This window comes from Mustela putorius, unplaced genomic scaffold, assembly GCF_011764305.1.
Source record: "Mustela putorius furo isolate JIRA1106 unplaced genomic scaffold, ASM1176430v1.1 tig00000228_pilon_pilon_pilon, whole genome shotgun sequence".
Taxonomy (NCBI): Eukaryota; Metazoa; Chordata; class Mammalia; order Carnivora; family Mustelidae; genus Mustela; species Mustela putorius.
In genome coordinates, this window is record NW_025421322.1 from 21220799 (window position 1) to 21238308 (window position 17510).

Sequence of the window (17510 nt, forward strand, 5' to 3'; positions counted from 1 at the left end):
CTCCAGCTCCATCCGTGCTGTTGCGAGATTTCCTTTTATTATGGCTAGGTAACATTCACACACACACCTACACTCACACACACACACACACACACACACATCCCACATATTCTTTATCCATTCATCTTTCAATGGACATTTGGCCGCTTCTATAATTTGGCTCTTCTAAATAATGCTGCAATAAACATAGGGGTGCATGTATCCCTTTGAATTGATGCTTTTGTATGTTGGGGGTAAATACCCAGTAATGTGATCACTGAATTGTAGGGTAGTTCTACTTTTAGTTTTTTAAAGTACCGCTATACTGTTTTCTGCAGTAGTGAAAGATGTTTTTAAAAAGTCCCCTCTGATGGGGACAATGCTGTATATAACCAAACTAGGATTTTATTTTCCTTTTCTGAGCTCACAAACTACCTTCCCCAGCCTCTCTTGCAATTGGGGGAAGGACCGTGTGTTCTGGCCAATGGGGTGTTAGTGGAAATAATGTAACCCACTCCCAAGGCTGGCTGTGAAATCCCTGTGCAATCATCACACTCTCTTTAACTTCTGCAAAACCTTGGAGGTAATGTATTTGAGATTAAATAGAACCACAGGTTAAAAGAAATCTAGATCCCTACGTCCCTTGGAAGGTAAACGGCCAAGGAGAGCCAGGTGACTTGAACAAGACTGACTTGAATGAAAGGAAACCTATAGTGTTAGTGCATTAACCTTTTGAAATTCAGGCCTACAGCATAATCTTTCCTGTTCTGATTCATTCACCTCTCAATCTTACTCAGTGGAGTTAACAAACTGTAGATCCAGTTTTTTCAACTAAAGTACAGATTTTCTCCCTGTCATTCTCTGCCCTGTTCCTTTAAAGTAGCTCCCAGATGTAGGTCTGGACACCCACTTACTGCTAGGAGGCCTTGTTCTTTCTAACCAAATAAGGAAATTCCGTTCTCTTTGCTAGCTGGGCATTTGCTTAGGAATGGGTATATGGGGGCGCCTGGGTGGCTCAGTGGGTTAAAGCCTCTGCCTTCGGCTCAGGTCATGATCCCAGGGTCCTGGGATGGAGCCTCACATTGGGCTCTCTGCTCGGCAGGGAGCCTGCTTCCTCCTCTCTCTCTCTGCCTGCCTCTCTGCCTACTTGTAATCTCTGTCTGTCAAATAAAAAAAAAAAAAAGGAATGGGTATATGGTATGATTCTGGCCAAAGGGAAATAAGAGGATGTCTAAACAGAAGGTTTCTTGGAAAGACATTTCCACGGGTTACAAAAAGAGAGCTGTTCATCTTTTGTTCAATTTTGGCATAAAGCAGGAATTGGTGTAATCATATGTTAACATGTGCAGTTATTGTGAGGATGAAGTTACATGCCAAGCACAGGAAAAAGATGGTAGTAACCATTGTTCTTCATGAGATCCCTGAGCCAATAAATTAACCAACATTCAAGGTGTCCTTTCATATCTTTTGGCACATGAGTTAATAAAACTTTCTTATCTTTTAGCTGCTTTGAAATTTTTACTGTTACTTGTAGCTGAAAATATCCTAAGTATTGGTATTTGTTTCTAATGATTTGGATAACTTCAAATAATGCCTTTGTACATTTTATCATTGATTATGTCCATAATTCTATATTGAGTTGTATTTCTGGGTCAGAGTATAAGCATCTAAATGTTTTATAGGTAACACCATATTTCCCTCCAAAAATATTACCTTCTCTTTGGCTTTTAATTCTGCTAATCTGGATATTACTGATTTATTTAATTTTGCTAATCTGATAACCAAAATAATACCTCTATGTCTTGTTTTGTGTTTCTTATTAATAGAGTTGAACATGTTTTTATACACCTGGTGACAATTTTTGTAAGTTGTCTATTCAAATATTTTGACCATTTTTCTTTTTATTTTTTTTTTTAAGATTTTGTTTATTTATTTGTCAGAGAGAGAGAGAGAGAGAGATTGAGAACAAGCACAGGCAGACAGAGTGGCAGGCAGAGGGAGAAGCAGGCTCCCAGCCCAGCAAGGAGCCCGATTCGGGACTCCATCCCAGGATGCTGGGATCATGACCTGAGCTGAAGGCAGCTGCTTAACCAACTGAGCCACCCAGGCGTCCCTGACCATTTTTCCATTGACATTTATATTTTTAATTAGTAGGAGCTCTTAATAAAAAATAGAACTATAAACTCTTGCATTGTAAATATTTTCTTCCCGTCTATTGTTTATCTTTGACTTTGCTTATAACCCCTGTTCCTATTCAGGAATTCAACATTTTTATCTCATCACTCTTAAACTGAATGCCTTCCAGTTTTTTCCTCTTAAAATCCCAAGTGTTGTTCTTCTTGGTGGTATTTTCAAGGACCAAGAAATCTTTTAAAGTGTACATAACCAAAATTTTAAATGATTGACAAGATATTTAGAGGACTAAGATATCTGAATAAGTACTTCTTTTTAAAAGATTTTATTTATTTATTTGACAGAGAGAAAGACAGTGAAGGAGAGAGGGAACACAAGAGGGGGGAGTGGGAGAGGGGGAAGTAGACTCCCCGCTGAGCAGGGAGATAGATTAGGGACTCTATCCCAGGACCCTGGGATCATGACCTGAGCTGAAGGCAGACACTTAATGACTGAGTCACCCAGGCGCCCCTGAGTAAATACTTCTTAAATTATTTTATATAGATAATTGTTTTCCCAGTGAAGGCACCTGAACGAAAGGGAATGTATTTTTGTTAAGTGCTTGCTTTGTGCTAGGTGCTTCATATGTGATTCTTTTTTTTTTTTCAATTTCAATCATCATGACAATTCTCTAATTGGTTTTTGTTATTAGTATTTCAGGAGAAGTAAGGTTAATAGCTTGTTCATGGTCACATAGGCAGTAAGGACTAGATCTGTACTGAGTCCAGGTTTTAGCTCCTGAATGTTGACCTTAACCAAGGTGCTCTATGATACTGAACAAATACGCAAAATAAATAAAATTCATATTTTCCCCTTTCACACTTCTATTTGATACGCTTTCTTTACCAGGAATGAAAAAAACATATCTATGCAATTCAAACATTATTTTCTGTATATTGTACCATGGTGTCTTCACTTGAGCTAAAAAAAAAAAAAAAGAAAGTAGAACATGTTTTAGTTTTTAGGTGTTTTTATCAAGCATGATTTGTGTACAAAATTGAATCAATCATCAACATTATCAGGAAAACATTTCGTGATGTTTGGGGGCTACATCCATATGTTTTGGAGACATTGATAAATTAGGTGATGGCTTTTTGTCATTTATCACCAGGGCTTATTTGTTAGGGACTTACCTTGCTGAATCCCTCCCTGTTTGAACAGTCACTTCCTCCTGTCTCAGCTGGCTGTCTTTGATGTCTAGTACTGTCTGGTATTATTTTTAAGATGAGAGTGTGGGAAGAAAAGAGGAAATGTGTCTGCATACTGCACCAACCTCTGATCCAGGAGAACTTTCCTACTTCTGAATTGCGAGATACACTCTACCAAGGATTTAAGTTTCTTTGCATGCTAATCCCAGTTTGAGCCCTGTCTAATAGCTTTTTCTTGAATAAACATTCAGAATAGCCAAAATAAAAGAACCTTTAATTCAGAGACCGAAAGCCTTGAAAATAGGATCTGGAAAAACCCTAACCAAAGATTCTAATCTTGAGAGCCACCGATTTTTTTTAAACTTAGCAAAACAGGTCGGGTAGTCAGGAGTCTAGATTTCTAATTCTTATTCTGTCACTTACTTACTGAGTGACATTGAGTAACTCGAATGTCCCAGACGGTGTTTTCTCTACACGCAAAGTGGAGGAATTGAAGCAGAGTATCTCCAAGGTCGCTTCTGTTGTTCAGTCTCATTCGAGAACACCAGAGCAATTCACTTCACATCGGGGAGTTGTCTGCGTTGGCCCTAAGTGCTTGTGTCTGCCCTGCATATTCCTTTTCTCCTCTGAGCACTGAACGTAGTAATAGGTGTTTTGATCTTGGTCCATGAAAGTCTCAGGGTCTCTGATCCTGGCTTTCTTTGTTGTAGTTACCTCAATCATTACTTATTTTTCCAAAACCTCTCATATTTTAGTCTCCTAAGGCCTTTCTCCTTGGAATGAAAATGATATATTAGTCCATGCTAATCAGTTAATGGGTTACTTCTTCTTGGTAACTTGCTTGCATTCTAACAAGGACTTTTCAATACATAGAATATATTGATTCTAAAGAAGTGACTCAAAAAGTGGAAATTACAGGCACTTTGGGTTGGGCCAGTGGGAAAGGTTAAGAGTGGGGGTGGGTACAGGGGTCTTCTCAGAAATCCCCAGAAAACAGCCATTTGGTCTGCCTTGTTGAACAGAACATAAATGCATTATGTTCCTGATCTCCTTGAAAGGACTAAATGACCTTGACATCCTTTTTCTATTTGTAAGACCCAATATGATTATTTTTTTAAACCAAGAGTTTATACACCTTGAAGGGGGGAAATGAGAACCAAAACTTCTTAGTGATTTGGAGAAGCCTGAAGCGCAGTCCGATGTCAACTGTTTCCAATGGCCCCATTAAGGAGTAGAGCAAGGTATACCTGACAAAATCCCTCTTTTAAGACCCTTAGGCTCTAGGCATTGCCTGTGGAGACTTACTCTTTTTCTGAAGAGAATGTTGAGTTCTCTATAGTCAGAACTCAGGCATTTTACTTCTTTTTATGCTCCATGGTGCTTTGCACAGGCTGGGAACATACAATTGCTTAATGAATACTTGCTGGCATATCACCCTTCTAGAAGAGAAACCAAAACAGCTATACATTTATTACCTCATTTTTCTGGGATAAAGCCCCTTCTGAAAATATCAGTAGAATTGGAATCTTTATTTTGCAGAGAGAGGAAAACAAAGAAGTTAAAATGACTTGTCTTATGTCACAACTAGAAAGTGTGACCGAGTTTGGATTGAAATTAAATTTTGACAAGTAGCTGAAGCAGAAAGCACAAGAAGGATCACCTCTTTGGTGATCACTCTCTTGGCCCTTGTGTTCCCATGAACAAGTTTGAGCAAAAGGAGAGAAAAAAGAAATGCCTGAGAATGTGAGCTAGTTTCGTAAGAGATTGGAACCAGAGAGATTCTAGATTTGCTGGATGCTGGTGTGGTAGAGGTCAAAATGATGTGGAGTTATGTGGTGGTACTTGGAGCTGCGATCTGGGGTCTTATCTGCTTGCCTAGAAAGCCCTTTCTGTGGGTCACCATCTCAGATTTTGAATCAGAAGACTCAAAGTCATGCCTCAGTTAGTAGCTGAGAGCTTTTTGGTGATATTCACAGTAAAGATTCCAAGGCTTTTCCCATGGCTTTCAAGGCCCTATATTGTAGGGCTCCTGGCTACCTCTGCTCTAACCCCATCCTCAACTTTGCTATTCCCTTAACACACTGAGCATGCTCCTGCCTCAGGGCCTTTTCACCTGCTGCTCCCTTTCCTTGAAATACTCTTCTTTATAGAGAGTTGCATGGGTGGTCCCTCACTCCATTTGGGTTTCTGCTTAGGCCACCTCATCAACGGCATTGCACTTTCCTTATAGTCCAATCAAAAGTACTGTCTCTGTGTGAGTATATGTAAAACAAGAATGATAGTCCTATGACCCTTTTTTTTTTCATTTTCTCTATTAGATAGAGAGTATATTATGAAAGGACTTGACAATGAGCCTTTCTGCCATCTTCTCTATTAGATACTTAGATTAGATCAAACCCTACTTGATATTACCTTGAAGAGTTAATATCAGTGAAAATTTTTGGTAAACTTTAAGGTACTATAGAGATAAAAAAATTTTAGTTATCTTTATAACTCTAAGACTTGGAAATAATTTACTAAGGACTTTAAATTTAAACATTGATCATTTTTTTTTTCCAAATTGGATGGATCTTCTGAAAAACTTTGAAGTTTATTTCTTTCTTCCCATTTTAGGGATTACTGTCCTGATATAAATATGATGACTAATGGTGATGACCAGATTATCTATGTGTATACATGGTTCTGTTTTCCACTTTTCTTAGCCTTTAATTGAATCAAATCAAATTTATGACTCTAGCTATCTTCAACAACAAAGGGATTTTTTAGTTTAACAACAGTTGGTAAATTAGAAGGACTCTTTTTAGGTGGAAGATGAAAGTTTGACTTCAGACATAGCAACTTTGATGTTCAGGTGTAACTTCCACATGAAAAATCCCTAATGGGCCGTTGGATGTTATCTACTGGTGGTACAGGAAGAAGGTGGGAAAGTGTTATTTATTGCTTTTCATCCAGACAGAGATAGTATGGTTAAATGTGAATACTGGCCATACCCCAGTACAAGTTCAATATTACAACAGCAGTATTGCCAAGTGCTCGCTCTGTGCTAGACATCGTGCTTTGCATTTTTCATGCATTATTTCACTTAATTCTTATAATTACCTTGTCAGTAGGTGCTAACATTATCCCCATTTTTAGTTGAAATGACCAAAGTTTAATGAAATAAATTAATTTGCAGAAGCTCTTAGCTAGTGAGAATAGGAGCTGGCATTCAAAGCTAGGTTTATTTAACTTGAAAGTCAAAGCTTTTAATCACTATATTAGATTGTAGAGTGTGTAATTCATGCAGTACAAATTAAACATATTCTCAGCAGGAAGGTTGTCCCTTGTAATGCATTACATAAGAGGCCCACAAAATTCCTGAAATGACTCGGGTTTTAGCTTCTTGGCTGTCTCAGAGTAGAGCCCTACATGAAACCCAAAGGGAGTTTTCCTATTTCCTACTTATACATTGGATATTCATAACATGTCCTTTAGGAAACCACGATCCCTCTTTTTTTAAAGTGTCAGAACAATCGCCTGTGACATAGGCCTTTGTGTAGAGTTCGCTTTTATTTCTGTAAGTACTGAGATATGTATCATATGAGTTTTTGTATCTCCTTGAAATAAATGTCCAGCTGGAATAGTTGGACAAGCTGGAATAGTTCCTGGCATGAAAGCAAAGAATGATGAATGAAACCTAGTGTGATTTGCCTATAATTGCGCTCCTCTGTGCCTGTCTTATGTCCTTTCTTTCATTTCGTTCCAAACAGATCTAACACAGAACAAATAGCCACGCTGAATCATACTAAATAACTCCGCGCAGCACTTGCGGGCATTTGCAAGGCTAGTATATTAAAGATGATCTTCCTAGGGAGGAGAAAGACCAGAGAGTTTCCATATATTCAGGAAATGTGTTTAGACGTGCTTTTATATTCTTTGCTGGGTTTCCTTTAGAGGTTTAGTTTCTTTCAAGCTTTTGTGAGTCTGTTATGGGAGGACTTGTTCTACGACCCTTTTTTTCATTTTCTCTAGTAGATACTTAGGGGACAGGTACCATACCAAAGAGTTTAACAGTCGGGTAGGTAGTGTGGGTAGGCAGTGGCATTGGAGGTTTACAGCAAACACACACACCCCTCCCCGCAGGAAGTGTCCCGAGAACAGAGGAACTCACAGACTGATGCGAGAATCCCGAGAGGCCGGCAGCAACAAGAAAGGCAGTGAGCCTGTAGCCATCCTTACACTTGGGACTATGGTCAAGTTTCCAGTTCCTGGCAGCTAGGACTGCGAAGACTAAAGCAGTTTTGAGTCAGTGTGTACATTACCATGATGGAGATGGAGACCCAGAGAGAAGAGAAAGAAGTACAGTTTTCAAAACCAGGGGCAGGGGGCGCCTGGGTAGCTCAGTGGGTTAAAGCCTCTGCCTTCGGCTCAGGTCATGACCTCAGGGTCCTGGGATGGAGCCCCACATTGGGCTCTCTGCTCAGCAGGGAGCCTGCTTCCTCCCCTCCTCTCTCTACCTGCCTCTCTGCCTACTTGTGATCTCTATCTGTCAAATAAATAGGTAAGATCTAAAACAAACAAACAAAACAAAACAAAACAAAACAAAAAAAAAACCAGGGGCAGAAGGGCAGCCCTAGGGCCTGCAGGCCCTAAATTTCCAGTATTTAGCAGGAGTGGGTTAAGTCACTCCTATCCTTTGTTAGGCTGAGTGCACTTCTGTAGGTGGGCTCTAGTGATCCAGGCACAAAGCACAGTCTTCTACTCTGCAGTTTGGACTTTACTTCACCTCCATGGAACAGACCATACACAGTGATAGCGACTGGCACTAGCAACACAGTGGTGAATACTGGGCAGCGGAGCAGTTCTGTGTGAGTTGCAGAGTCAACAATATATACAAATGAATGCTTTTTTTTTTTTTAATTTAAATTCAATTATCCAACATAGAGTACATCATTTGTTTCGGTCGTAGAGTTCGGTAATTCGTCAGTTTCACGTAAACCCAGCGCTCATCGCATCACATCACACACGTGATCACCCGGTGCTCACAACATCACCCAGTTACCTCACCGTCCCCCACCCACCACCCCTCCAGCAACCCTCAGTTTGTTTCCTATAGGTAAGAGTCCCTCGTGGTTTGTCAAATAAATGTTTCTCTAACTCATAATCATCCCAACAGGAAACAGATGGCCCATTCAAATGGGGTAAGTGAAAAAAGTTAATAGATTATTGACCGGGGTGCAGGCAGGAAAGGGAGACCAACCACGGGGTGATGAAGGACGCTGCAAGCTACTCTCCGTGGGAAGCGGTTGCCATGCCTAGTCCCGAAAGGATGGGAGCTGAGAACAGAAACCCGCCGGGTGGACAGTCTACACTGACACGACTTTGCTATTTCAGACAACTCATGCCCAGAAAGATGACGTTTCAAATAACATTTTTGCTTGTTTTACGAACTTTCTGAAAGTCCATTCATCTCAATACTGTGCTGCTTGACATAGCCTCATTTGAGCAAATGTCCACTCCTCAGGATAATAGCTCAACCAAGCTTATCAAGCAACTGTTTATTTTATTTTTTTAACTCACCCGGATCCCTCCCCGTCTGTATCCACCAATCCTGAACTATTATATCAGGAACTCCGTGCAGTCCTAAACAAGTGCTCCCACTGAAAAATCTACCTTAAACCAGACCTTCAAAACCGTATACATATCCTGACTTTGCTCTTCCTCCTCTGCTAAGACTGTCAAGGTACTGATTTGTCTTCCTGTGATAAGCAAAAAACTCAGCTTTGCTCTATCAACAGATAATTTGGTAGCGGTTCTGGGAGCCAGCATTTGACAGAGCTGTGACTAAAAACTAGAGCACGAGCTGGCCAACGGGGACTGTGGCCTCTGGAGTAGAGGAATGAAACCTTTCTTGGCTGGCTCCAGGGAGCACCTAGGGGTTACACACCCAGTGTCTCTCGGTTCTCACCCTCTGATCCGCTGACATCTCTCCATGTTCACATCCAACTGGAAACCCAAGGGCATGGAAGCTCGACATGCAGCCCCCTCGATTCAGAGCAGGGTGGCAAAGGGGGGGAAGCACAGATGGGGAGAGGAAAAGGAGAATTCCAGCACACGGACCAGAAATAAAAAATCAACACGAACCCCTACATGTAGGTATAAGCTGCATCCTTAAAAATGGAGACCTGCAAAAATTGACCTAGAAAAAAAGTGGGCTTTTTTCTGAAATGCATTAAAGTAATTTTTAAATTAAAAATTAAAGTAATTAATTTTAATTAAAAATTAAAATTTTTAATTTTAGTTAAAAATTAAAGTAATTTTTAAAACCTGGTTTTCAGTTCTAAAATAAGTGGAAAGTCATGTATAGTAAAAATAACCCTAGAAATTCTCTGAATTGCCCATAAAGAGAGTACAAGTATTTTTGGTAAATAGCCCTGTACATCATATGTATGCGTAACTGGGTATTATATACACTATGCAGTTTCATGGATGGGACCATAATTAACAGGTAAATAATTCAAGTGTTTCACGACACTTCCGCAATTCGGTGAAAATTCCGGACTCACAGCTCTAGCATTACCATTATGCTCTGCATTCAATTTTCACAGTTCTCCCAGTTTCCGTCAGTGTCTCTCTAAAGACTTAAAGTCATTATTTTTTTTTTACAAAAAGCTTTGTTTTGGAACAATTTCCAAGTTAAAGACAAGTTTCATGAAGTTCTGAAGAAGGCATGTATGCCCTTTCGAGAGTCCCTAATATTGACTGTTTTGCCACATTTGCCTTTTCTTCTCTCGTGTACACACACAGTTTTTTGCAGACCCATTTGAGAGCAGGTTGACTATATCATGACTTTGTGTCAGTTAATCCTTCAGGGTCTATTTCTCAGGAACAAGAGTATTTTGGTCTCTAACCACAGTCTAGTTAACAAATTTGGGAAATTTAATGTGGCTACAGTTATTATTTATATAATAGTCCACTTCCAGTTTTTTCGGTTATCCCGATTATATCATTCTCGGTGGTTTTTCTCCAGAATCTGATGCATGATCGTATATTGCATCCAGTTATCATTCTTGTTTAATTTGGAATAGTTCCTTAGCTTTCATGGTCTTTCCTGACCTTCAGAATTTTTGAAGATTACAGGCGACTGGTTTTACAGACTTTTAAGATTTTATTTATTAGAGAGAGAGAGAGAGAGAATGTATGAGTGGGGAGAGGGGCAGAGGTTGTGGGGGGGGGAATGGGCCCTGAGCAGGGGCCGATGCGGGGCTCGATCCCAAGATGCTGGGATCATGACGTGAGCCAAAGGCAGATGCTTAACCTACTGAACATCCCAGGCACCCCTATAGGACTGTCTTTGAAGATGGTTTATCTACCTTTCCCCATAATGTGATCCTAGTTATGTATTTTTTGGTAGGATTGCTAAATTAAGTGATGTTGTGTCCTTTGGCTATCACACCTGTCGGCACATCGTGCCTGTCCCGTATTCACGATGGTAGTTTCCATCAGTTGGTTAAGGTACTATTTTGTTTCTCCACTATGTAGCCAATTATAACTTCGGTAAATTGTAATTTGTAGGGAGAGATTTTGAGATGATGTGAATAAGCTGTTTCTCATCAACACCCTTCTCCTCCCACTCCAAGGGAATTCCTTCATTTCTCTTTGAAGGAATCACTACTCAATTCTATCCTCACCATGTATGAAACCTTTTAGTGTTTGAGAATCCCTTGGGGGTGGATTTGGGAAATCACTGAAACTTTTAGATTTATTTTAATTTTTGGCCGAGCTGATTGAATTCATGTAAATTAAATGTGGGTCTGTTGAAGCTCTATTATAATAACCATAAAAGAAAAGTACTATGGGTAGAAGCTATCATCAGTCACATTTTATGTGGACAAAATGACTGACCAATAAATCAGATGTTCAGTGTACAGTTTACAGGAAAACGATCCTGATGAATATAATTTCAATAAAGTAAACATAAAAATGTTTTAACTCTGCTGAATAGAAAATTCAATAATAAATTAAACTGGCCTAATGATATTTGCTCTGTAAAGTGCTTGCTTGACAAAAATTTGTCAGTGGTGTTATAATTCTAAATTAAATGTTTGTATTCATAAAGATGGAACCTAGATATCCATGGCATCAAAAGATGGGGTAGAAATTTCAGGGTGAGGCAGTAGAGCACATGGGTGTTGAAGCTTTGGCCCCAGGGTTTGAACACCCCTTCAGCCACTTACTAGGTGTGACCATGGACGGGTTATTTAATCTCTGCCTCATCTGCTCTATGTATAGAATGAGAAAATAATGATATATACTATTTAACTGTTATGAGGATTGAAAGTTTTGATATGTGTCAGATGCCGAGAATAGTGAGTGCTATCATGTAGTTAGTAAGTTTGAAGCTCGGTAATTCACCTCAGGAAAAGTCGCCATCATCCTTACCACCATCTCTCTCACCTTCCCTAACGTGCTATATCTTTTGAGCTTGAAGGAAGGGATACTTTGAGACTGGGAACCTTATGTTATTTGAGACTAACTGAGAAAATAATAATCCAGGTTATTGTTTCTTATTCTTTGGTAGCAATAATGCCATGGGAGTTTATAAACCGAATAAGGCAGTGTCATGGAATTTCCTTAGCATAGGTCACTAAGAGTCATCTTTAAAGTGTTTAAGAGTATACTTCTCAGTTGAACTTTTAACCCTGTAAACATCATTTAAAACTATTGTTACTATCACAGCTGCATCAGTTTTAAGGCCAAGGGCATGCTATGCATTTAAACCAAATTATCTTATTGAATATTTGCAACCATTTTATGAAAGAGATATTACTATTAATCTCATCTTATTAGGAAAGAGACGGATTTGGAGAAACTGTAAGATTTGTTCAAGTACATGGTGCTAGCAAGAGGCAGATCCAGATTTTGAACTCTGGTATGAAAAGCCAGGTACTGCTTTCTGGAAACATTTCCCCCTTGTCTGTAAGATGATTGTCATTACCCTTTGCATTGACTTTGCTTGTAACAGATTGGTGTTTCTTCAGATTTGATGTAGTGAATGATATATCTTCGGTCAGTTTATTAATCAGAGTTTTAGAGGAATAGGAGATGTTGCCCATATAAGAATCATTTAAGAAAAAAAAGAATAATTTAAGAAAAGGAAATAAAGAGGCTCTGTGCCAAGGTGTGGCAGGCTAAAGGGATTCAAAAAGGGTTAACAAAGCCCTCTAAGACTAACAGTGACAGGAAGCTATTCCCACCATCAGACCAACACAAGCACAGTCAGAGACTACCTCCAGAATCTAAGAGCTTTAGCCATCTGACTGGGGCCATCTGAGATGTTCACTCAAGAGGAACACAATCCCAGCTAAACCACCATCTAATTGGAAGAGAGTCAGGGTAAAATACCCCAAACTTTCTCTTCTCCCATTATCTGATCTCATGTCTTACTTCCTCTGGGTCAAACCCAACTAAAAGCCAGAGGGCAGGGAAGGTTTTATTACACAGTTGGTGGAAGTCATTCTCCCTGGGCAGAGGTTAAGGCTGAGATAGATGGAAAGTAAACTTGGAAGGAAAAAGGGAGACTTTCCACCACACTAAGCATACCTGACATATTTTTCTAAATCATGATCACTCAGTACGATGTCAGAAAAGAAAATGGAGCAGTTCAAGAAAAAAAAAGATACAATATACATAAATGGCCAAATAGCAAATTCTTCTAAGTGTGAGAGGGGGAAAGAAAGGCTTTTCATTAATAGAGGACATCCTAAAGGTAATGCTTTTGCATGGGTAGGTAGAATGTAAAACGTTCAAATGTGATCAAAAGTCTTCTCCAGGTGGTTTATATCTGAAACCTGGCCTTCAATCGGCAGCACTAACTGCATTTTAGAGTCCCCCAAACTTGCACGTTTGTAGCTTTGCTCTCAAAGTGGCCCTCTGTCTTGTGCCAGGTACTCTGAGCCAAGTTCTGGCTTCCGAATGGCTCCCAGTTCTGCAGTCCCCTCCCGATGTTTCTTGGACACCCTGTTTACTGTTGCTCTACTTCATGTCCGTGTGAGGCATCATCCACACTCCTCATGTGTCCCGTCCTGTGCTTCTGTGTAAGGAAGCCCATGCCCTGAGCCTGCTGGGCAGGATCTGATTTATGAGTAAGACCAGATGTTGTTCCCTCACTCATCTAGAAGATAATTCATATGCCTTCAGTTTGGTGTGGCATCTGCTGCCCTTGGTTTTAGTTTCCAACTCTTTCCTCCAGCTTCTGAATTGAGACTTTTGTGCTGTTGGCTAGCAGCACACAGGGAAACAGCTGTGGCCCAGGCCTCCCAAGGCTGCTAGGCTGAGCCTCGTCCAGAGAAAGTCTCACTGGTGGGAGAGAGCTGAACACTGAAATCCATGACTTTATTTTCAAGCCCCATCTTTTCTCATCTCGGCAGAGTACCATAGTTTAGGCACTATTATAAATCCTTTTCCCGGATTGCCTTCAACATAGGTCGTAAATCCCAGTAGGGAGGCCTTCTCAGAACTAAGTAAGAAGAAAGGGAATTTATGAATTTAAATATTAAGAAGATTCTGCTAAAGCTGTGTTGAAGAAAGAAAGGAAAGGCCAGGGGTTTTCTTTCTATTATATTATATTTTGTCAAAATTTCCCATTTTCAATTTCCCTTCTTTTCATTCTTCCAATGATTGAAGCACTTTGTTTAGGGAAACGAAATATAAATCGATTGAGAATTACTTAACTAGGAAATACAAATCAATAGCGACTGCCTTATGCAGGAACTTTTTGGTCTATAGCAATATGCTATTTGTTCTTAAAAAAAAGTGACTTCAATAAGCTTGTAATTATGCTGTTTTCATATCAAAGCACTATATGATAATATTTCATTTACTGCAGGGCACAACCAATTAGCACTTTTTCATCTATTCGATATCTATGATAAAGAGATAAGGAAAGAAATCGCATCAGAATAGCAGTAAAAAGAAAATTTCTAGCATGAGTTAATAGATAATAGACGCTTAACACAAATGTCCTGTTTTCTTAATAAATCTCTGATGAGGATTGATATGTATAATAGTAATTCAGAAGAACTCTAAATTGAATGAAAATATGAAGGTTATTTTGTGTTGGGTCTTGTTTTTGTTTGCATATTCTGGTAATATTCTATGCCAAGAACAAAACTTCTGAGCCAGGAAAATTCATTTCTTTATTATCTGCTGTAACATTTAGAGAAAAAAAAATTGGGCTGAAATGAACCCTTAGTTTATGATTCTGAGTATACCACATATTAGCTATTCAGCATTGAGCAAATGATTTATGGAGGATTGTTTTGTCTTTCCAGATTCTTCTTGGCACAGATCCTTTTCTATGCTGACAGTGTGCTCATGGTTTCTCTCCTGTTTTTAGAAGACCCAATGCCACTGACAGCAGTTAATTTGGACACAACCAGATCAGTTAAAGTCCTTCCCTAGACTTGGTTTGGCCCAGAGAGCATCTCAGCATCTCAGTGGTTAAACTCTATGACATATAACTTAAGAACTATCAGCGGCCATATTTTCCTGCTTCTGAAGAGATCCGGTTTACAGTGAGAGGGAATAAAGCCAACTTGCAGAGAGAAACAGAGGTGGAAACAATCCAGTGAGGTTCATGTCTCTAGTTCTGGTTCTTCCTGAGGACCCTCTGCTTCCCTGCACTTCCAGGGACTGGGTTTTTCAACAGTGACTTGGCTTTTGCCTTTTCAAGTTGGATTTTACCTCGTTCCGTTCTGGTTAGAATGTTAAACCCACATTTTCACGAGCCACACCCAAAGTCCTGTATGTAATTTTGTATTTGTATTTTTTTTTTAATTATTCACTCACAGAATTGTGTCAGTTTAATGCATCCGGAAACCTGAACTCACTTTCAAATTTAATTAATAAAGCTTCACTTCTCTGATTTTCAGTTAACTCATTTGTGAAAGATAGGAAATCATTCTTAAATGCAGTTAGAATTCTGTGACTTGACTATGGTATAAAGTGTAACTTACCTTCGTGTTCCATTTAATGTTACAACCATTGGGAAACGGCTCCTTTAGTTCAGCTTTCTCAGAGATCCTCATGAGGTGCCATTGATTAGTAACAAAGAAATTTGAGAAGGAAGTGACCATGAGAACTGGGAACCTGTGGGGATTTCAGGTAAAATTCTATCTGTCATTACCCCTCTGGAATAGACAAAGGGTCTCAATATTGAAGGGACAATTGCTGAAATGAGAATTCTAGGTAGTATACGTTGGGGATTTCTTTCATTAAAATACATACTTCCTCCCTAGTCATGAGATGATACTTGGAAGTTTTGTGGTCTAGTGTTTGATTCTTGCTTGGGTAATGTTTTCCCATTTTATTCATTTTTACATATTAAAAATGTAACAGCGTTCATATGTATTAAATATTACTGTAAAGAGTTTACTACCAGCAAAATGTTTCTTATCAGGAGATAAAAATTTTTATCACCATTGTTTATGGCTGTGCCCAGGTGTCAGACACTGAATCCTTGTTACAGGGTCCGGTTGCTTCTCATCTTCTTATTTTTCTTAGTGCATAGCACCTCCACATTTTCTGGTTCTCAAGGTCATTGCACTTTCTCAAGGTTGTTATACTTTTCCCCTTGGTATAATTATGGTTTCACTCAATTTTAAGGAAAAAACAGGTTTTTGTCTGATGTGAGATGTTGAACAGGACATTTTATCCTCTGGTTCTCGGTCCCCAGATGAAAAATAGAAGGAAGAAAACAACCATAAAGGTTTTGTGGGTCGCCTAGGTGCCTCAGTGGGTTAAGCCTCTGCCTTCGGCTCAGGTCATTGTTCCAGGGTCCTGGGATCGAGCCCTGCATCGGGTTCCCAGCTCAGCAGGGAGCCTGCTTCCCTTCCTCCCTCTCTGCCTGCCTCTCTGCCTACTTGTGATCTCTGTCAAATAATTAAAAAAAAAAAAATCTTTAAAGGTTTTGTGAAAATTAATTGAAATTGAAGGTGCAGATGTGACAGCCTGGGGTTTAGCAACGTTTGTCCTTTCCTTGCATGCCAAATCCCCACTCTTTACTGGCTCTTTTCTGACCTCTCAGAATTCTTTTGAGAAAAAAAATCAGGTTACTAATAAAAATTCACATCAAAAGTGGTACACAAAGCAAAATCTTAGATACTGAACATCAGCTACTAAGAATGGCGGTATCAACTAGATAATGTCAAACACTGAATACATTTGAAACATTAGCTAAAAATATTCATAAATATGAACTATTGTGTACGATTTAAAAGTGCATAACAACTTTAATAGCATGGATAAAGTTATATGAAGATACTGAAGGTCTTAAATTGCATTGATTTACGTTTGTTGAGCATCATGGAGAACTTCACGGCAATACTAGCTTTAGTCAAAGTCATTGGCTTTCTTCTGAAAAATTGCAGATGACTTATTCAATTATCTTCCCCATGCTTCCCCACACTAATAATGTCTCCCTGTGTTTTAGTCAGAGTGTGAGCAGAGAAACACGCCATCTCTGAAATATACATTAATATCCAAATGGGGATCTATAATAGTGGCTTGGCCTTACACTTGCGGGGCATGGTTAGAGTCTTCCATGAGTTGTTTCCTCCTGGATCTGGTGGCAGAGCCAGACCTCCACAGGGCGAGGAGTGGCGAAGAAGGATAGGTGTGAGGGGAAGAGCACAAACGGAACCTGCCATGCTGACTAGAGCCCATGAGCGCAGGCTCTTAAAATCATGGGAGTCTCTCTCTGGCTTTACACCTGCCACTTGGGGAATGGGGGATATCCTGCCAGGGAAGCTAGTGCCGTTCATCATGGAACTCAATCTGTACCTAGCCCAGGAGGCAGAGAAGCCAAATGAGGGTTTCACAGGAGGTACAGGAACTGGGGAAGAGATGCTACCCCAAGGTGAGTAGCAACAATGTGTATAATGTATATAAGCTACCAGGGGCCTCACTGCCTGCTTTCCCCTTCCTCATGCAGAAAGAGTGTGGCTGATACTTCCTACCAACCACAAGCTACGCAGGCCAAGGGAGTTTCTGAAATTCAGTTCCAGTGGACCTAAATGGATGTAATATAAATCTAGCACACTAAATAATTGTGTAAAATCCCATCTCTGTACCTATTACTTTTTTTTTTCTAACGATTTTATTTATTTATTTGACAGCAAGAGACACGGAGAGGGAGGGAACACAAGCAGGGGAAGCGGAAGAGAGAGAAGC

At 39.7% G+C, this 17510-nt stretch overlaps 1 long non-coding RNA gene across 4 annotated transcripts in view; it reads left to right on the forward strand.

Annotated features, from left to right (window-relative positions):
• Positions 1-17510, forward strand: part of LOC101692762 — a 259825-nt gene that overhangs the window by 208644 nt on the left and 33671 nt on the right. The window lies entirely within an intron of this gene.